This window comes from Stenella coeruleoalba, assembly GCF_951394435.1.
Source record: "Stenella coeruleoalba genome assembly, chromosome: 2".
NCBI classification, from domain to species: domain Eukaryota; kingdom Metazoa; phylum Chordata; class Mammalia; order Artiodactyla; family Delphinidae; genus Stenella; species Stenella coeruleoalba.
Window position 1 is genome coordinate 151,956,666 of NC_137147.1, and position 22,480 is coordinate 151,979,145.

The window sequence follows — 22,480 nt, forward strand, 5'->3', positions numbered from 1 at the left end:
CCCCAAAATCTATCTTTCTGGCTTCAGTTTTATAACAGATTCACTCTTTTGCATCAGCAGGAGGCATGTATCTTCAGTGCATAGGATCATCCCTTTACTCAAAAACAACCTTACTTTACTAACTTTATTCTGTTATTGATATTCCTGTGTGGATATTTTCTATATTTTATGTTTCCTATGTCAGACCAGATAGGATATGAAAATGAAGCTGTCTGTAACTAATATAAAACCATATACTTCCTGGTTGGGTCTACTTAATCAGCATTAGATTGATTTTCTCTCAAAAAATTCTGGTAACCTCCAGAAAATAAAGCATCATAACTACTTCCTAAGCATAGTCATTTTTGGTACTTCCTGGTTTCTTAGCTTTAATGGTGACTACTCTTCCATCACACTGATGCCCTTCAAAGGCAAAACTATCAAAGCCTGAAGTAGTTGCTTCTATCTGCCAGCCAAAGTTGTCTCTGCTCATGGTCCAGAGAGTTGATGTCTGAAATGAGGGCACTGAAACTGTACATTCTCAATGCAAAGGGCACTGTTAACTGCAGCTCTTTCCAGCTATTGGTATCATCACTGAGGCTACAAAAGTTGGTGAAGACAGGCTGGTGAGATCTCCATGTGAAGTAGTTTTGTATTTCACTTTGCTTGAGGACTGTAGCAGCCCTGTGTTGAACCCAAATAGGTGCTAATAAAATATTTATTGAAGAAAAAAAAGAATCTTATGGTATGAAATTACATATTACATTAATGACCCCATACTATCATTTGCAGAACTCATCAAAATTATAATTAATTGGATTTGTCTGTAATTGTTTATTTACCCCCTAGTTCTAAAACTATCCCCCTACCCAGTAAGCGTCCTGAATCTAGAGCCCAAATCATGTTTAATTGCATCATTCTATTTGCTTCTTGGAAGATCATAGTTAAAAGAGTAGGATAACCAGAATCTTTCTTCCCATCCTGGTCTACTATAGTTGATCAAACCTCTGTGCCTTAGCTTCTGATTCTTAGGATGGAATTTTCCCTATGATGCTCTTTTGTCCTTTAGGGACATAAACTCTTAAAGGGCTTCTCTCAAATCTCTTCATATTTGCCTAGGCACCCTACATCCATGGCCTGGATATGAACTACAAATGTGAGCGCACAGACTTCTATGTTTACCGATGAGGCAGTAGAAGAATATAGGAGACAATTTATCTTGTACCACTCTGAATATAGAAGAGTGAGACTCGCAAAGCCCCGTTCTAAGTGCTAGGTGACATGTGAGAGCTGGAAGGTTTGAGAAATTTTAGATTTAAACTTTTCCATAAATTGTTACTAGTAATGATGTTGTAATTTTTGTTACTCTTTGCATTTTCATATTTATTGATTTGAGTAGACATAGGCAGTTCAATAAGAAGAAAAGGACAAGAGAAATGTGCTTTGTGAGCAGCAAAGTGACAAAACATTAGTGGCCAAAATGAGGATATATGGGAGAGCCAAGGGCAAAATTAATATAATGGAAAAATACAGAGTACTCAGGATTTGTGCTGATAATTTTTTTCTCTGAAATTTGAATTGTGTGGTATAGCTTTCTAACTTATATGAATTACTGGCTTGTACTGGCCTATTAGAAGTATCTGCTGAAGTCACATGGATTGAATTTGACCAATGGGACCTTATTTCAAAATACAAAACATAGCGTAATAAATTCCAGTTGGACTGGGTAAGTGAAAAACTTAGTCATGAAGCAGCAGAGAAAGGCGTGATCAACAGAAACTGGGAATTTAGACAAGGAGAAAAACTAGCTTGCAAAAAATGTCCGTCACTCACTGCCGGAAAATTAAAGTAGCCTCACTTAGACTGAGTGATCCAAGGTACAGTGAAATTTTAAAATGCCTTAGAGTTGACCCATACAAGAGCTGTGTTTTTCAGTGTTTCAGTTTTTGTGTGTGCTTTGAGTGTATATTCAACAGATAGTGGAAACTTTTGGACTGTTTGGGAGAAATGGCCAATCTCACAGTAGAGGTATCTGGGGGCAGGATATCCTCTTTAGGCCCAGGAGAAAAGGACTGAGCTATTTTCTAAGCAGGTATAAGTCTATTTGCAGTGATCGGCAGGAACTGAGCTACATTCTCATTGTAAGAGCTGTGTTTGCCACAATATCACTAATCAGAAGGGAGTTCCTCTAATTGATAAATACTATGTAGTTTCTTTGGGAAATCGTAGCATTATGCCATGACTGGTGCATTTAAACAAGCACTAAGAGAAGTAAAAGTTGGATACATAATAAGACATTGGTGATTCCCAGGACCTGAACTCAAAGAACCAGGGACAGGACCTGAAACTAAGAATTATGACTCAAAAGAGGATATATAATAGTTGAGGAACATGAAGCTTTTTTTGTTTCTTTGTTTTCGTATTAGCCTATTGGGTTAATCTAGTTCCTTGAAGGTAAATCTAAGCTTACTTTCTTGCAAAATTTCAGTGAATGACTTTCACTCAGGCTACCAGGCTATCTAGAAGATGGATCAAGCCAGAAGATAATGGCCTTTTTTTAAAAGACCTGCTTGTTTCTTAAGACTATAAAACCTTTATCAAAAATATTAACTTGCAAGTGAAAACACCATTTTTTTAATGTGTTTTGTGTCTTCTATGCGTCACTGTGGGCTGTAAGAAACAGAAAAATTTATTGGTACTGGTGGTAGGAGATTCAAGGAGACAGTTTTCATTCACGGTCTGCCAGTGATCCAAAATGGATGGTCGAGTTTTAGCTAATAAAAGCTAGAAAGAGATTTAAAAAAAAAAAAAAAAAGGATTGGAGAATAGAAGAAGAAAGGGAAAAAAAGAAAAAAGAAAGGAAGGAAGGAAAAGAAGAGAACACAGAAAAAAATGAAAATTAAAGTGAAGGGGGGTGGGACAGGAAAATATCATGTGTTCCCTTTGACCCTCATTTTTCTGCCTAGGTATTTTCCAGATGTATCAAAAATTTTAATTTATTTTTTACTATGAAGGGCAATTCTTAGTGTTTCTCACTGTATGGGTCTGTGCTAAGAAAGTTTTTGTGTACTGAGTACAAACTATAATTTACGTGACACTATTTCTGTTACACGTTTTGAAATACTGACCATAGGTTTATTACCGTCATTTGCACTCTCAGAAAATCTAGATTGGGACCATTACTCCTAACTTCTGTGTTAATTTAGGGCAATTAATCCTGTTAACTCTGGTACCAGAGTGTAGAATATAGAACTGCTCAAGAGTTCTCTAGATCTGCCAGAGTGGGCTGTTGGCCATTGGGCACTGCCTCACCCTGTTGCTCATATGCATTTGCTGATTTGTCTTGTGCCAATACCCTCTGGTCCCCTTCTACAAGGAGTTCTCAGGTTGCAATTTTTCCTTCTTTCTACTCTTTGATTCCCTGAGAGCTTAAATATACTCTCTGGCTCTTAGAAGCTCTTTTCTTAGCATTCAGCTTTGTGAAAGTAGAAATCAAACTATTTAAAATATGTAGCTGTATTATTATATTTTAAGTAATTAATTTTGGCAAGCCATCAAAGAAATATGGATATTTGACTCTTTTTTTAAAATAAGTTTATTTATTTATTTTTGGCTGCACTGGGTCTTCATTGCTGCACACGGCCTTTCTCTAGTTGTGGCTCGTGGGCTCTAGAGCGCAGGCTCAGTAGTTGTGGCGCATGGGGTTAGTTGCTCCATGGCATTTGGGATCTTCCCGGACCAGGGCTCAAACCCGTGTCCCCTGCATTGGTAGGTGGACTCCCAACCACTGCGCCACCAGGGAAATTCAGATATTTGACTCTTAAAACCATGTTCTGAAAATTTATAGTCTCTGGAAAACATGACCTCTTCTAATTTATATAGTCTTATCATTGTGTCTATGAAATCATTCAGCACACTGATAAGGTCCTGTGTGGGGTGTAAATTGGATGCTACTGCATTGTATTGTACGTCCCATAAACTGAGAGGAAAATGGTCTGAAATAATTTTCTTCTGTAAATCCATGAACCCTCTTCTCACTTTCAACTTATGTGATTTTACTAATTTCTAAGAATGTATTCTTTTCTTCTAGGTTGCCCAGTTTGTTGGTGTGTAATTGCTCATAGTAGTATTTTACGAGCCTTTGTATTTCTGTGGTATCGGTTGGAACTTCTCTTTCATTCCTGATTTTTTTCTTGGTGAGTCTAGCTAAAGGATTGTCAATTTTTATCTTTTCAAAGAACCATCTCTTAGTTTTTTTATCTTTTCAATTGTCTTTTTAGTCTTTATTACATTTATTTCTGCTCATCCTTATTATTTCTTTCCTTCTACTAACTTTGTGATTCATTTGTTCCTTTTCAAATTCTTTTAGGTCTAAAGTTAAATTGTTTATTTGAGATTTATCTTCTTTTTTCTTAGACTTCTACATCTTTAAAAATTTTTTGTATTCTTCAAAAACTTTTTTATTTTTAACACAATTTTTAAAGATTACTTTCCATTTGCAGTTATTAAAAAATATTGGCTCTATTCCCCATGTTGTGCAATACATCCTTGAGCCTATCTTACACCCAGTAGTTTGTACCTCCCACTCTCTCACACCTCTTCCGGCCTCACTCCACTGGTGACCATTAGCATTTTCTCTGTATCTGTGCATCTGTTCTTTCTTGTTATATTCACTGGTTTGTTGTATTTTGTTTCTTAAGGTAAGCCTATATAGCTGTGAACCTCCCTCTTAGAACAGCTTTTGTGGTATTGCATTTTGGTATGTTGTATCTGTTTTCAGTTGTTTCTAGGTGGTTTTTGATTTCTCTTTTGACTTTTTCCATGTCTCAGTAGTTGTTCAGTAGTTGTTCAGTGACATGTTTATTTTCTTCTTGTGATTGATTTCTGGTTTCATACCATTGTGGTCAGAAAAGATGCCTGATATGATTTACATTTTCTGGAATTTATTAGAAATTATTTTGTGGCATATCTATCTGAGGAAGTTTCATGTGCACTTGAGAAGAATGTGTATTCTCCTGCTTTTTAGATGTTACTTTTCACATTTAAAAATTTTGTATATCTTTTAACTAATTACTGTAGCTTTAGTTAATTTTACTACTTCTGTCTTTTAACCTTCTTAGTAGCTTTATAAGTGATTAATTGTCTATATTTACTATTTATTTACCTTTTCCAGTGAGATGTTTACCTTTGTATGTTGTCTTGTTTTTAATAGTGTCATTTCTTTTCAGCTTTCCTCTAATATTTCTTGTTAGACCTGTTTAGTAGTGATGAACTATTTTAGCTTTTGCTTGTTTGAAAAACTCCTTATCTCTCCTTCAAATCTGAATGATAATGTTGCTGAATAGAGTATTATTGGTTGGAAGTGTTTTCCTTTCATCACTTTGCATATGTCATGTGACTCCCTTCTGTCCTACAGAGTTTCTGCTTAGAAATCTGCTGATGGCTTTATGGAGTTTCCTTGTATGTAGTAATTTGTTTGTCTCTTGCTGTTTTTAAGATTCCCTCTTTAAATTTTGATGTTTTAATTATAATGTGTCTTGGTGTGGATATCTTTGGGTTCAGCTTATTTGGAACTTTTTGGTCTTCCTGGACCTGGATGTCTGTTTTCTTTCCTAGGTTAGGGAAGTTTCCAGCCATTTTTTCTTTCCCTTCCCTTCCCTTCCCTCTCCCCCTCCCCTCTTCTCTCTCCCTCCCCTCTCCTCTCCTTTCCTTTTTTGCTATTATTTCTTCAAATGAGATTTCTGCCCCTTCTCTCTCTCTCTCCTCCTTCTAGGATCCCAATAATGTGAATGTTATTCTGCTTGATGTTGTCCAAGAGGTTCCTTAAGTTCCTTAAGTGTTAAATTCTTTTTTCCTTTTTGTGGCTTTGTGCACGTGAGTTCCATTGCTTTATGTTCCAGCTTGCTGAAACATTCTTCTGCTTTATCTAGTCTGCTGTTGAACCCCTCTAGTGTATTTATCAGTTCAGTTATTGTATTACTCAGCTCTGTGACTTCTGATTGGTACTTTGTTTTCTATCTCTTTGTTGAAGTTCTCACTGTGTTCACTCATCCATCTTCCTAGTTCAGTGAACATCTTGATGATCTTTATTTCAAATTATTTATTAGGGCACTTACCTGTCTCTATATCACTAAAGTCTTTTTCTGAGGTTTTGTTTTGTTTTGTTTGGAACATATTTCTCTATTTCCTCATTTTGCTTGATTCTCTGTGTTTGTTTCTGTGTATTTGGTGAAACAGCTACCTCTCTCAGTCTTGAAGAAGTGACCTTGTGTACATGATAACTCTCCTTGTTTAACTTTGCCCTTGGTTGTCTCCAAACCTTTGTGATTGTCTAAACTGCCTGATTTATTCTTAATAAATAAGAATACCCCGATTGTTGAGGGTGTCCCAAGATCTGTCAGTGTTTCACCTGGAAGTGTTTCAACTAGTTTCAGGCTGATTGGATGCCAGAACCTCAGGCAGCAGCTTTTTTTTTTTTTTTTTTTTTTTTGGCTGCATTGGGTCTTCATTGCTGCATGTGGGCTTTCTCTAGTTGCAGGGAGCAGGGGCTACTCTTTGTTGCTGTGCTCAGGCTTCTCATTGTGGTGGCTTCTCTTGTTGTGGAGCACGGGCTCTAGGCATGCAGGCTTCAGTAGTTGTGGCACGTGGGCTCAGTAGTTGTGGCACGTGGGCTCAGTAGTTGTGGCTTGTGGGCTCTGGAGCACAGGCTCAGTAGTTGTGGCGCATGGGCTTGGTTGCTCTGCGGCATGTGAGATCTTCCTGGACCAGGGCTCGAACCTGTGTTCCCTGCATTGGCAGGTGGATTCTCAACCACTGTGCCACTAGGGAAGCCCAGCAGCAGCTTTTAAAGTTTATAAAAATATGCAATCCTGTGGGGCCACAATCCCTGCAGGTCTCCAGGTCAAAAGATCTGGAGGTGACCCTGGGAGACAGTTGTAAAACTTGGGGCTCTAGAAGAGTGTATAAGCTCATTTCTCAGAAATTTCATTGAGCCATAACAAGGCCAAGGGGATATGCAAGGATGGTGCATATCACCATCCTTGCATCTCCTTAGCCTTTAAATGGCTGGGAAACCTGAAGTCTGTGCCTCAGGCTGATGCTTTGGGCTAAGTAAATAGCCCTTTTTCACAGGAAGAATGGGGTTGTGTTTCAATCTGTTGTCTGCAGTGCCCAGGGTGTGGTGGCTTGGCAAGAATTGTCTTTTCCAGTTGTTCTAATCCCATGGAACTCAGGAACATCAGCCCCCTTGACCACCAGGACCAAGTGATCAAGTCCTGTCCCTTGTGTGGATTGTGCAAGGCAGCTGGAGAGTAGAGGCAAGACATGCTTGCTGGCTTTAGAAAGGCAGTGGGAGAATGTCTTGATTGTATATGACTTAAGGTTTCAGTAATGCAAGGGAGAGTGCCTTGTCTGTGCACATGCACTGGCTTCAGGCTGGGAGCAGGTGAATGCCAGATTGCTCCAGCCCCAGCTTGGGGCAGGGGAGTCCCACAACCACCTGTGGTTCACAGACTTTAGCTAGGTAGCGGTATAATGCTGCAACCATTCCCGTGTGCCTGCCCCAGCCAGAGAGTAAGAGAGTGCTGAAACTGCCTGCACTGTCTGGCTTTAGCAGGGCAGTGGGATACTACCAGGACTGCTTTCCCCCATGTCTTAGAAAGGTGGTGGGAGGGTGCTATGGCTGAGCTCACCTGCCTGTTCCAACAGATTAGGTTGAGGACGTTACGGCATCTGCCAGCACCGCTGTCTCTGTGGAGAATTTTGACGGTCTCCTGCCCCTCCAGACAACATTTTTAGTTAGCAAATGAATCTCCTTCACGTATAGTTTAGGCACTTTCCAAACCGATATTGTTTCATTGGGTTTCATGGTAAGCCCTTGAAAAGGGGAATCTCAGTTTCCGATAGCACTTTGGGTCCCTTGGACTTCAGCTCTGTTGGTTTTCTAAGCCAGACATTTTGGGAGCTTGTCTCTCCAGTGAAGATTCCAGGGTTTGGGGGTACCTAATGTGGGGCACCAACCCCTCACTTGTCCGAGAAAGGCACATGTCTGGTGAGATGCCTCCCTGTTGTGTGTTGGTACACTGGGGCTGGGTATGTTTTTGAGTGACTGTGTCTCTGCCCCTCCTCCCCTGTTCAATGTGGTCCTTTGATCCTTTGTTGTGGAAAAGAGCTTATCTAGTTTCCAAATCTTTTTCAAAAGGAAATGATCTATATGGAGATGTAGATTTGGTGTGTCCATGGGAGGAGGAGAGTTAAGAATCTTCCTGTGTTGTCATCTTGGACTCCTCTTCAACTTACTTGATCTTGAAATGAATATACCTTGACCCTCTTTTCCACAGTACAAAATAGTTTGTTGTATTTAAAATGTCATTAGTGCTTATAATTGTCTTGAAGTAAGAGGCAGTTTTATCACCTTATTTTAATATCAAATTGTTTTCCTTGGTGAAATTGAGCTTACATGACATTTGAGTAAAATACAAAACTTGTAGCTAAAATCCAGGTATTTCCAAGTATTTCCATGTTCATCTTATAGAAAAAAAGTCTGTGTGATATAAATGATTTTTAACCTTTCTTATAATATTACTTTTCCTATAACTATTTTGAAATCCAGAAGGATGCTAGTCCAGCCATAATGATGAAGTTTTATAAAGAACTAAATATTCTGACACCAATCCTCTTTGGAATATTTTGCTTAAAATATTTTCTAGCCTAGCAAGCCTTCTTGATGGCAAAAACAAATGTCTTGTGTTAGTTTAATGTGTGATTTATATCAGTTTCATTAATCTTCCCACGTGTACTTCAAGAATAAAGCCAGATAATGCAGAAACATTTTGTTTAAAGTACAAAGTAAAGTTTTAACAGATGAAAATCTTTAGTGGAGATTCAGGGGTATATTAGGTGGTGAGTGGTTAATGACCATAGTTCTCTATATCATTTTATAAAGATCAAAATAAAAATTCACATCACAAAAATAACACAGAATAAGTAGAACTAGAACTCTGAGCATGAAAGATAGAAGCCAAGTTAATATAGTTGCTTACCATTTAATAAAATGAGTGTACGTGAACCCCAGATGCTTGCATAGATGTATTATTTTTTATTCATTCATTCACAGATAGATCTCCTGTTTATGCTATATATTAACTCATGGTAGGAATAATAAAGATTTTATTTGATTTATAAAGAAAAATAAACTCCTTAATATTATCCAAAGTCACAATTTAAGGAGTCTCGTAGGCTTGAAATTGTAGAATTTTAGAATTTCAAGAGACCTTAGGGAGATTATTTGGCTTGGTCATTTTACATTTGAGGAAACCAGGATCCAGAAGCCTGATGTGACTCTTTTGATTATATTGCCACGGATCAAGGAGAATTTGGTTCTTATTCTCATGACAAACATCCCTTGCTTCAGGTATAGAGGACCATGTGCTCTACAGACAACAGCTCAACTTTCCCACCATCTTCAAGTGTATGAGAACTACTATGAACACAAGCACAAAATTATAGTAATCATAGCTACCATTTATTGGGTGTCTTCTATATACTGTCTACTTGACAATATTATTTATTATTCTGACAACTTGTGAGATGGTAATTCAGGTTTTTAAAAAATTAATTAATTTATTTATTTTTGGCTGCATTGCATCGTCGTTGTTATGAGCAGGCTTTCTCTAGTTGTGGCAAATGGGGGCTACTCTTCGTTGCGGTGCACAGGCTTCTCATTGTGGTGGCTTCTCTTTGTTGTGGAGCATGGGCTCTAGGCACGCAGGCTTCAGTAGTTGTGGCTCACAGGCTCTAGAGCGCAGGCTCAGTAGTTGTGGCACACGGGCTTAGTTGCTCCACGGCATGTGGGATCATCCCGGACCGGGGCTCGAACCCATATCCCCTGCATTTGAAGGTGGATTCTTAACAACTGCACCACCAGGGAAGCCCTTTTTACTTTTTTTAAAGATTTATTTAGGGGCTTCCCTGGTGGCGCAGTGGTTGAGAGTCCACCTGCCGATGCAGGGGACACGGGTTCGTGCCCCGGTCCAGGAGGATCCCACATGCTGAGGAGCAGCTGGGCCCGTGAGCCATGGCCACTAAGCCTGCGTGTCCGGAGCCTGTGCTCCGCAATGGGAGAGGCCACAACGGTGAGAGGCCCACGTACCACCAAAAAAAAAAGATTTATTTATTATTTATTTATTTATTTTTTGCTGTGTTGGGTCTTAGTTGCAGCACATGGGATCTTTGTTGAGGCATGTAGACTCTTTCATTGCCAGGCGTGGGCATCTCCATGAGGGCTCTTATTGAGACGTGCGAGTTCAGTAGTTGTGGCACACATGCTCAGTTGCTCCATGGCATGTGAGATCTTCCTGGACCAGGGATTGAACCTGCTTCCCCTGCATTGGAAGGCAGATTCTTTACCACTGGACCACCAGGGAAGTCTAAGTTTCTTATTATACCGATGAGGAACTAAAAACGCAGAAAGGCAAATTACCTTTTTCAAATCCATGTACGAAGTAAGTAGCTGAGCCAAGACCTGGTCTAACTATTTCTAGCAGTTTCAGGAGAAGGAGTTGGGAGGAAGAGGAGATGTGAGTTTTTCCATAAGTGTATAAAATATTCCCAGGGTGAGTCCACATAATGGGAGACTTGGAGGGACTTGAACTTCTGGTGGTGACTGAGATAAACAGCAGTATCAGACATGAATGCTTTGGTTTTTAAGAGTTGGTTAAGTCTAAATTTAGGAGATGACATTTACTCTTTATAATTAAAGATATGTAAAAACTAAAGTATACATCTATGGCATTAGAATTATCTGTTTGCTAAAGAAAATTTAAAAGTGATATGTATTACAGGTGTAGAATCTATTCACATTTCCAGCATTCCATTTTACTCTTTCTTCATAGGCTTTATCTCTTTGATGAGATTTCCCATTTATTCATGCATATTACAATCCTTTCCACTACGTCATTCAATATATTAATCATAGATATTTTTAAGTCATTGTCTGAAAGTTCCAACATCTGGTCATCTCTGGGTCTAGTTATATAGGCTGCTTTTTCACTTGACAATGGGTGGTTTTTATTTTAACCTTTTTATATGTCATATTTTTCAATTAAATACCAAACATTGTATAGAAGAAGGGTAGAAACTGAGGTTAAATAATATTTGTGCCCGGAAATGGACCCACCTCTTCCTCTGTCAAATCAAGTCTGGGGAGTTGAGTGAACCTAGTCAGTAGTCGAGCTGGGTTTGAGTTTTGTGGCAGTAGATGCATTCACTGTACCATAACCTTTAAATACTTCTAGCAGTGGGCTGCTGCTACCTTGGGCTTGGGGTGACACAAAGTCTTTCTCAGTGTTCATATTCCACTTTCATAACCACTTTACATATATGGGTCACAATGGGGATCTCTCTCTACACTCAGCAGCAGACAACTTTTGCTACTATCCTCCTTGACCACTAGGGACAGTAGGACTTCCTAAACCTGGTGTATGGCTTAAGGTTTTTGTTTCATATAATGGTTCAGAGAATTGACACATTTTGTGCCTGTGCACCACCAAACGGGCTCATTTGGACATCCTGCTCTGATTCCAGTCTTTCTTGTGAGCACCTGGTGGAGGCTTATGAAAGAGTTCATGAATGAATATAGATGCTCCTTGTGTCTGTGCTTCCAGGGATTATAGACTGTCATGGTAATCCACAGTCAGCCTTTAAGGATTATTTAGTTTTTTGATTTCCTCTTTTTCTTTCTTGGCAGGTTGCCTCTTTCTCTTTGTGTTTTGTCAAAAGTGAAACCGTTCTGGTGTCCCATCTTTACTTTGGAACTCAGTTCACTTTATTTTTCTGAAACCTCAGCTCTTGGTAGGCTTAAGAAAATACATGATTCTGTATATTTTTCCACCTTTTTCTGGTTGTTAGGATGAGAGTTACATTTTTTGTAGCTTTCCATTAATAGCAGTAGAACTCCCTTGGCAATTTATATTAAGAAGATGTGAGTATAGCTATCCATCTTTTCTTATTCTTGGCTTGGCCTCAGTTTGGGTACTGTTTAGCATATTTCCTTGTCATATAAAAAATATGAGTCAGGGCTTGCAATGAGGTTGGGTGTTTCAGTGAACCTAGAAGCTTGTGCTTATAGCCAGACAATACTAGGTGGAAATCACTAAATGCCACTTTGAACAATAGCTTATTACTCTGTAACATAATAAAAAATGGCATCATTTTCATACTATTGTTGTGAAGATTAGAATATACTTGTTCATGAAACAAACCTTTTTTTGAGTATCTACATTATACCAGACACCACTGAAGGTGCTACAAACACAGGGATTACAAGAGAGAAGCAATACTTTGCTTTTACAAAGCTTGCATTCTACTGGGAAGAGACAGATTCTAAACGCAAAAAAATAAAAGTTCAGGTAGTAATAAGTGCCTTGAAGAAAAATCAAGCAGGGAAAGAAGAGAGAGTGAAGGGGTCAAGTGCGAGCTGTTAATTTTGGGTGGTCAGCATATGTGAGTAGGTGACTTCTGACTAGAAAGTGAATGGAAGGAAAGAAAAATCAGCCCTGTGAAGGCAAGGAGAAGAGAAGATCACTCTAGGCAAAGGAAACAGCAAGTGTGAGGCCCCGAGGTAGAATGAGCTTAGTGTACTTGAGCAACAGAAAGTCATTTTGACCACTGCAGAGTGGGAGAGAGGACAAGTGGAACAGGGTAGTTTGGAAAGAGGCAGAAGCCAGATTATGTAGGGTTTGTCAGGCCGGGTTAAAAAAATTGTATATATGCATGACTCTAACCCCCAAATTGACAAATAGTGGGTATTTAAGAAATGTTAATTCCTTTATCATTTTTGGTTACTCATCTCCATAGATGAATCTGTTTATCCCACCCTAAATGAATGAAGGGCATAAAAGGGATGGTGATACACTCCTCTGGAATCATGAATTTGGATAAGTTAGTCTAACACTACTACATATAAAATAGATAAACAATAAGGACCTATTGTGTAGCACAAGAAACTCTATTCAATAACTTGTAATAACCTATAATGGAAAAGAATCCAAAAAAGAATATATATACATATATGCATGTGTGTGTATATATATGCATGTGTATACATATGTATATAAGTGAATCACTTCGCTGTACACTAGAAACTAACACAGCATTGTAAATCAACTATACTTCAATTTTAAAAAAAAGATAAATCTAAACTGAGAAGACTGTGTGGAATTTAGGAATCTAGGATTTTTGTCTTCCAACTTGGTCCTAATATCAATACTCAGATATGTGCTGGCTGCAACTAGAATCCTAGGCAAAATCTCAGAGTGGTCAGAGTTTGTGTTCTCACTTAATTACTATTTTTCTTCAAATGCTCTTCTGCCCTATATATAGCAAATACCTTCATATCACCCCGTGAAAGCTCTTATTCCTAAAGCCAATATGTGAATTAGAAATTGAAATAAAACTTAGAGACTGATGACTAATACTTTTCTTTTTATTGGAATATAGTTGCTTTACAATGTTGTGTTGGTTTCTGCTGTACCATGAAGTGAATCAGCTATATGTATACATATATCCCCTCTCTCTTGGACCTCCCCTTGCACCGCCCGCCATCCCACCCATCTAGGTAATCACAGAGCAGCACCAAGCTGAGCACCCTCTGCTATACGGCAGGTTCCCACTAGCTATCTGTTTTACACATGGTAGTGTATAGATGTCAAACCTATAAACTCCTAAACCCTGTCCATATAAACACACTCCTACAGGGAGATATGCATTTCAGACAAAAGTTGCTGATAAACGTGAGAAAAGGTATTTTTGAGCAAATGTATCTTGCGTATTCAAACTTATTGTCCTCAATCCACGTGACTCTGGAAACACAATACGTTCAACACTGTTTATTAACGTGCAGACACCTTATCTGCTCTTCCTTCACTTTCTTTAAAAAGTCTGCATTAAAACAACAAGCAAACAATTACTTTCATTTCATATCGAAATTGGCTCAGCATGCCACAGAGACAGGTTTCAAATCTACTTTCTCATATAATCCTTTTGTTTCCTATTTTAACAGAAAAGAGCGGACTTAGATTAAAAATAGAAACTTAGAGCCAAGGCTGAAAGGCAGCATAGGGGTATCTTGTCCCACCACCCTCCAAAGCTTCTGCTCCTCTGTAGCCCTGCTGCAACATCTCACTGGCTCATCAATGGTTGGACAGACTCCGCTGGTCACTCTAGAGGACCCAGTGTCTCAAGAGGAGGCCCACTGAATCTTGGGTTATTTATTTTAAAGTTCTTTATGTTAGTAGATATATACACACACATCTCATAATTCTCTCATCCTAAACTATTCATAAACATGGCATGTTGGATTCTGAGAGACTCAGTGTTCTCAAAATGCTGATGTTTTTCCTTCAATTATTTTATCTTCCTCTTCTGGGTAATGTCTCTTACCCTCATGATTTCTTCTCTGGTACCTTTTACATACTTATATCCTTCTGCATTTCTATTGTCAGCTTGTCAGCATTTTAATTTTTTTGGTAGAAGAGCATAACTTTTTATTACTAGCACTGTCACAAGAAAAGATAAGTTTGCTTGTTGATTCATTAAATAAATAGTTATTCAGAGCAAGGCATTCATCTAGGCCCTGAAGGTACAACAGTGAACAAAACGAAATTTTGTAAGTTAGATGTTGTAACACCTGACCACATGTGTTCACCTATTTACATTTTTATCCCCTCAAACTTTACACAGGTCCTCTATATACATATACATGTATAATTCCCTTGGATGTCAAGAGTGAGAAATTCTCTAATTTATGGGATTTATTTATTGTTATATCATAAATATCAGTGAGACTAAAGTAAGAACCTCGCCATAGGCCTTTTATTATTGCTGAGAACTGGGTACTTTCCCCCCTCCTGTAGTCTCAGTGGATTCATCCTTTACTCTGGTGTCTTCAGAGCCTCAGTGATTTGGGACTCTGCCTTCTCAGTGGAGTTCTCTTGATGGTGCTGTCTCTTCCTGTCTCTGAAACTCAGAACTTTGCTTTGAACTAGGCTTTTCAAAGCAGTATACTCCAGGTGACATTCCTGCTCTGAACTACCTCTTAAATTTTCTTTAGTTCCTAAGAAAATTATAATAAATATCTATTTTATGAGTTGAAAGTCTCATATTGAAAACCTCCTTTGAGATTTCTTTGTATACTCTTTTGCTCTCTCTCTTTTTAAATCCTCAGGCTGTATTCTCAACCATGCAATTTTTTTCACTCTTGTATGTTGCCTTGTGTTTATGTGAAAAATATTTCCTTTTTGGTGAAAAATCTTTCTACTAGCCTTTCAAAACTGGCAAGTACAAGCTGGACTGAAATCTACGGTTGTTATCCTCTGTTGGTTTTTTTTTTTTTTCATGCAGAAACCCTGAACTCCTCTGCCTTTTCTCTTGTTACAGATTCATGACCCACCTTTCAGTCAAGTGTTTTGCCACATAGCCTGTTTTTACATAGGGCAGTAAGGTACCCTGTTGGTAGGAGCTGTCCACAACTAATGTACAAGAGAGAAAGGGTCACCAGGACCATATTATCATTTTCTTTCAGCCAGTAAATTCCCCACGAATATATTTGCCTTTCTACTTCACATCGACATATATACACTACCAAATGTAAAATAGTTAGCTAGTGGGAAGCAGCCTCGTAGCACAGGGAGATCAGCTCAGTGCTTTGTGTCCACCTAGAGGGGTGGGATAGGGAGGGTGGGAGGGAGACGCAAGAGGGAGGAGATATGGGGATATACATACATGTATAGCTGATTCACTTTGTTATAAAGCAGAAACTAACATACTGTTGTAAAGCAATTATACTCCAATAAAGATGTTAAAAAAAATATTTCCTGTCTTCCTTCTCCTTCCCCCCATCTCAGTATTATAAACCAGTCATCATTTTCAATTTCTCCCATCTCTTTCTGAGTTCCCCTCAGAGATTTTCTTTTCCCACAGAAGATTATCCTGAATAGATTGGGGCACATTTTACCTGGTCTGTTGGTTCTTTCTTCTCCTTTGTTCTAGTTCTGAACATGTGTGCCTGCCTGTACTTATCGTTTAATGGTCTTTAGCAACTTGAACAGGTTAGTTTTCTAAAGCACAAATTATACAAGATTTTGCTGCATTTTCCCCTGGCCCTCATAAGATCAGTGGTGAACTTGTTTTAAAAAGAGCTGAGATTTTTTTTTCTACGTATTATATTCCATTTATTTCCAGATCCATAAAACATGGTTTTTGTAAACCTTATCTGAACCTAAGTGAAAAGCATCTGGCATTAGTTAATCTATCCGTCTCTTGTCTAATTTTACTCCATCTTTGTATTTCTGGATCCAAAATTTTACTTAATTTTTTTCTTAAATAATGTTTTTATTACTCTTACAACAAGCTTTTTTTTTTTTTTTTTTTTTAAGAGAATTAAAAAAATATCTTGGGGGCTTCCCTGGTGGCGCAGTGGTTGAGAGTCTGCCTGCCGATGCAGGGCACACGGGTTCGTGCCCCGGTCCGGGAGGATCCCACATGCTGTGGAGCGGCTGGGCCCGCGAGTCTGGAGCCTGTGCTCTGCAACGGGAGATGCCACAACAGTGAGAGGCCCACGTACCGCAACAACAAAAAAAAAACAAAAAAACATCTTGGGTTCCTTCTTCCTATTGTTACAATTCCTAAAGTTATATGTGTGTTTACCCCTGACTCAGTGCTGAGTCAAATGCTTTAATTCCTAAACATTTTTAAGTGCTGTGGAAAGACAGTAGACACTGGAGGCAAGCACTGCAATTCAAATAACTTCTATCCTGGGTTCTGATCATGAGGCCTTGATATCTAGCTCCCTTAAGTTCCAATTTCTTCTTTTGTAAAATGCAAACAATACCTTACAGGACATTTAAATGATAAAAATTAGAGATAATATATATAAAGGTTGATTGTAAACACATACACATATTAAAGGTAATGTATAGAAAACATCTAACAGCATAGCTGGCCCATAGAAAGTGTTCATAAAATGTTTGGTATTTATTATTTCAGCAGATGAGTGCTTTGGATTTTATTTTCCAATGAAAAATAACAATGATCACATAATCTCTTGTACCTAGTGTCACAGCTAAGTTTTCTCCTCTTTCGGAAGTTTTACAGATTGTCTTTGTTTCTGGTGTTCTCTTTTTCACCAAGACTTCTAGGATTCCAGAAAACAAAACAGCCACACCAAATATTTTCTTCAGATTTTCTCTTTCCTTTTTAAGGCTTCCAGCTTTGCACTGTCTCTTCTTTTAGTTTCCATTTTTAAGTGGCTCTGATCCCTTGCTTTTCACTAGTGGAGGTCTGAGAGGATGTGGGGAAGGAACAGATAACATGAAGTCTCAGCATATCTAATCGTCCCCAATTTATGACTTTTCTTTTTGTGCTCAGTTTTTCTATCTCCTTAAGAAAGCAAAGTCACAAGGCTCTCTTCCAACACTGTGGCCTCCAAATCTACCTCCTGTCATTGATCACTTTGTCTTTTCCCAGTAAAACTTCTTGGTTTAGAAAATGTACAACAACCTACAAGTATCACCATTACTGTCTTGTAAGTAAGAAAATTAGGACTCGCACAAGTTATTTGCAATGGGCAAATAAAACTGGCAAGCATGTCTGGGTCTCACGTGACTTCAATTATGGGACTTTTTCTACCTGGCCAATAGGTGTGTCTAATTCAGCATTTCTCAAACCTGGCTAAACATGATAATCACCTGGTAGCTTTTAAAAGCAGTATTACATGCCTGAGATACACCATGAATGATTCAGAATCACTGAGACTCGGGCCAGGGTCTCTGTATTTTTAAAACCTCCCTCAGAGATTATACTGTACAGACAAGGTTGAGAAACATTGCTCTAATGAGCCGTCTAGTCCTAGCATGCCTTTATTTATTTATTTATTTTCTTCTTTTTATCTTTTGCTTGCTTTTATTTTTAAATTCAATTTCTGTGGTTATGAAATCAAAGAAATAATTTTCAAAATAACGTTTCTCTTTTTTTCAGTGAAATTTTTTCTTTAACCACACAAAAAAAGTAGAGTTGCTCTGGAGTAAGAGTATGGAGATCTACCTAATCAGGATCCCTCAGTCTGCATCTCAGAGCCCATAAGGCCACCTACACTATTTGAAAACCCTTAGCCTAGGAATAGTAGGCAGCAGCGCAAGGTGTGTAGTGAATACATTACAGGGATACCTGGACTATAACCCCTGAAGTTCTTGGGTCATCTGGGCAGGATGAAGACAGTAGCACTGTCTGGCCAGTTGCCTGCAGTAATTTAGTGCTGTATAAACGTTCCCATTTTCTATGTATGCATTGGTGTGAAAAATATTGGGAAGCAGTGGTCTAAGAAGTTATTTTAAAAAAAATTTTTAATAGACCTTTATGGGAGTATAATTGTTTCACAATGATGTGTTACTTTCTGTTGTACAACAAAGTGAATCAGCTATATGTATACATATATCCCCATATCTCCTCCCTCTTGCGCCTCCCTCCCACCCTCCCTATCCCAACACTCTAGGTCATCACAAAGCACTGAGCTGATCTCTCTGTGCTATGCTGCTGCTTCACACTAGCTATCTGTTTTACATACCATAGTGTATATATGTCGATGCTTCTCTCACTTTGCCCCAGCTTCCCCCTCGCCTCCATGTCCTCAAGTCCATTTTCTATGTCTACGTCTTTATTCCTGCACTGCCACTAAGTTCATCAATACCATTTTTTTTGTTTGTTTTTAGACTCCATATATACATCTTAGCATATGGTATTTGTTTTTCTCTTTCTGACTGAATTCACTCTGTATGACAGAATCTAGGTCCATCCACCTCACTACAAATAACTCAATTTCATTTATTTTTATGGCTGAGTAATATTCCACTGTATATATGTGCCACATCTTCTTTATCCATTCATCTGTCATTGGACATTTAGGTTGGTTCCATGTCCTGTCTATTGTAAATAGAGCTGCAGTGAACATTGTGGTACATGTCTCTTTTTGAATTATGGTTTTCTCAGGGTATATGCCCAGTAGTGGGATTGCTGGGTCACGTGGTAGTTCTATTTTTAGTTTTTTAAGGAACTGCCATACTGTTCTCCATAGGGGTTGTATCAATTTACAGTCCCACCAACAGTGCAAGAGGGTTCCCTTTTCACCACACCCTTTCCGGCATTTATTGTTTCTAGATATTTTGATAATGGCCATTCTGACTGGTGTGAGGTAATATCTCATTGTAGTTTTGATTTGCATTTCTCTAATAATTAGCGATGTTGAGCAGATTTTCATGTGCCTCTTGGCCATCTGTATATCTTCTTTGGAGAAATGTCTATTTAGGTCTTCTGCCCGGTTTTTACTTGAACTGTCTGCTTTTTTGATATTGAGCTCCATGAGCTATTTGTACATTTTGGAGATTAATCCTTTGTTGTTTCATTTGCAAATATTTTCTCCCATTCTGAGGGTTTTCTTTTCGTCTTGTTTATGGTTTCCTTTGCTGTGCAAAAACTTTGAAGTTTCATTAGGTCCCATTTGTTTATTTTTGTTTTTATTTCCATTTCTCTAAGAGGTGGGTCAAAAAGGATCTTGCTGCGGATTATGTAAAAGAGTGTTTTTCCTATGTTTTCCTCTAAGAGTATTATAGTGTTTGGTCTTACATTTAGGTCTTTAATCAATTTTGAGTTTTTTTTTGTGTATGGTGTTAGGAGTGTTCTAATTTAATTCTTTTACGTGCAGCTGTCCAGTTTTCCAGGCGCCATTTATTGAAGAGGCTGTCTTTTCTCCATTGTATATTCTTGCCTCCTTTGTCATAAATTAGATGACCATATGTGCATGGGTTTATCTCTGGGTTTTCTATCCTGTACCATTGATCTATATTTCTGTTTTTGTGCCAGTACCATACTGTCTTGATTACTGTAGCTTGGTAGTATAGTTTGAAGTCAGGGAGACTGATTCTTCCAGCTCTGTTTTTCTTTCTCAAGATTGCTTTGGGTATTCAGGATCTTTTGTGTTTCCATACGTATTTTAAATTTTTTTGTTCTAATTCTGTGAAGAATGCTATTGGTATTTTGAGAGGGACTGCACTGAGTCTGTAGATGGCTTTGGGTAGTATAGTCATTTTCACAATGTTGATTCTTCCAATCCAAGAGCATGGTATGTTTCTCCATCTGTTTATGTCATCTGTGATTTCTTTCCTCAGTATTTTATAGTTTTCTGAGTACAAGACTTTCATTTCCTTAGGCAGGTTTTTGTGTTTTTTTGAACACCTTTATTGGAGTATAATTGCTTTACAATGGTGTGTTAGTTTCTGCTTTGTAACAAAGTGAATCAGTTATACATATACATATGTTCCCATATCTCTTCCCTCTTGCGTCTCCCTCCCTCCCACCCTCCCTATCCCACCCCGCTAGATGGTCACAAAGCACCGAGCTGATCTCCCTGTGCTAGGCAGCTGCTTCCCAATAGCTATCTACCTTACATTTGGTAGTATATATATGCCCGTGCCACTCTCTCACTTTGTCCCAGCTTGCCCTTCACCCTCCCTGTATCCTCAACTCCATTCTCTAGTAGGTCTGCATCTCTATTCCCGTCGTGCCCTCAGGTTCTTCATGACCATATTTCTTTTTTTTGTTTTTAGATTCCATATATATGTGTTAGCATACGGTATTTGTTTTTCTCTTTCTGACTTACTTCACTCTGTATGACAGTCTCTAGGTCCATCCACCTCACTACAAAAAGTCAGTTTCATTCCTTTTTATGGCTGAGTAATATTCCATTGTATATATGTGCCACATCTTCTTTATCCATTCATCTGTTGATGGACACTTAGGATGCTTCCATGTCCTGGCTATTGTAAATAGAGCTACAATGAACATTTTGGTACATGACTCCTTTTGAATTATGGTTTTCTCAAGGTATATGCCCAGTAGTGGGATTGCTGGGTCATTTGGTAGTTCTATTTTTAGTTTTTTAAGGAACCTCCATACTGTTCTCCATAGTGGCTGTATCAATTTACATTCCTACCAACAGTGCAAGAGGGTTCCGTTTTCTCCACACCCTCTCCAGGATTTGTTTGTAGATTTTATGATGATGGCAATTCTTACTGGTGTGAGATGATATCCCATTGTAGTTTTGATTTGCATTTCTCTAATGAGTAATGATGCGTTGAGCATTCTTTCACGTGTCTGTTGGCAATCTGTATATCTTCTTTGGAGAAATGTCTATTTAGGTCTTCTGCCCACTTTTGGATTGGGTTGTTTGTTTTTTAATATTGAGCTGCATGTAAATTTTGGATATTAATCCTTTGTCAGTTTCTTCATTTGCAAATATTTTCTCCCATTCTGAGGGTTGTCTTTTGGTCTCGTTTATGGTTTCCTTTGCTGTGCAAAAGCTTTTAAGTTTCATAAGGTCACATTTGTTTTTGTTTTGTTTTGTTTTGTTTTTACTTCCATTTCTCTAGGAGATGGGTCAAAAAGGATCTTGGTGTGATTTATGTCATAGAATGTTCTGCCTGTGTTTTCCTCTAAGAGTTTGATGGTGTCTGTCCTTACATTTAGCTCTTTAATCCATTTTGAGTTTATTTTTCTATATGGTGTTAGGGAGTGTTCTAATTTCACTCTTTTACATGTAGATGTCCAGTTTTCACAGCACCACATATTGAAGAGGCTGTCTTTTCTCTGTTGTATATTCTTGCCTCCTTTCTCAAAGATAAGGTGACCATATGTGCGTGAGTTTATCTCTGGGCTTTCTATCCTGTTCCATTGATCTATATGTCTGTTTTTGTGCCAGTACCATACTGTCTTGATTACTGTAGCTTTGTAGTGTAGTCTGAAGTCAGGGAGCCTGATACCTCCAGCTCCCTTTTTCTTTCTCAAGATTGCTTTGGCTATTTGGGGTATTTTGCGTTTCCATACAAATTGTGAAGTTTTCTGTTCTTGTTCTGTGAAAAATGCTGGTGGTCGTTTGATAGAGATTGCATTGAATCTGTAGATTGCTTTGGGTAGTAGAGTCATTTTCACATTGTTGATTCTTCCAAACCAAGAACATGGTATATCTCTCTATCTATTTGTATCATCTTTAATTTCTTTCATCAGTGTCTTATCATTTTCTGCATACAGGTCTTTTGTCTCCTTATGTAGGTTTATTCCTAGATATTTTATTCTTTTTGTTGCAGTGGTAAATGGGAGTGTTTTCTTGATTTCACTTTCAGATTTTTCATCATTAGTATTTAGGAATGCCAGAGATTTCTGTGCATTAATTTTGTATCGTGCTACTTTACCAAATTCATTGATTAGCTCTAGTAGTTTGCTGGTAGCATCTTTAGGATTCTCCATGCATAGTATCATGTCATCTGCAAACAGTGACAGCTTTACTTCTTCTTTTCCAATATGGATTCCTTTTATTTCTTTTTCTTCTCTGACTGCTGTGGTAAAACTTCCAAAACTATGTTGAATAATAGTGGTGAGAGTGGGCAACATTGTCTTG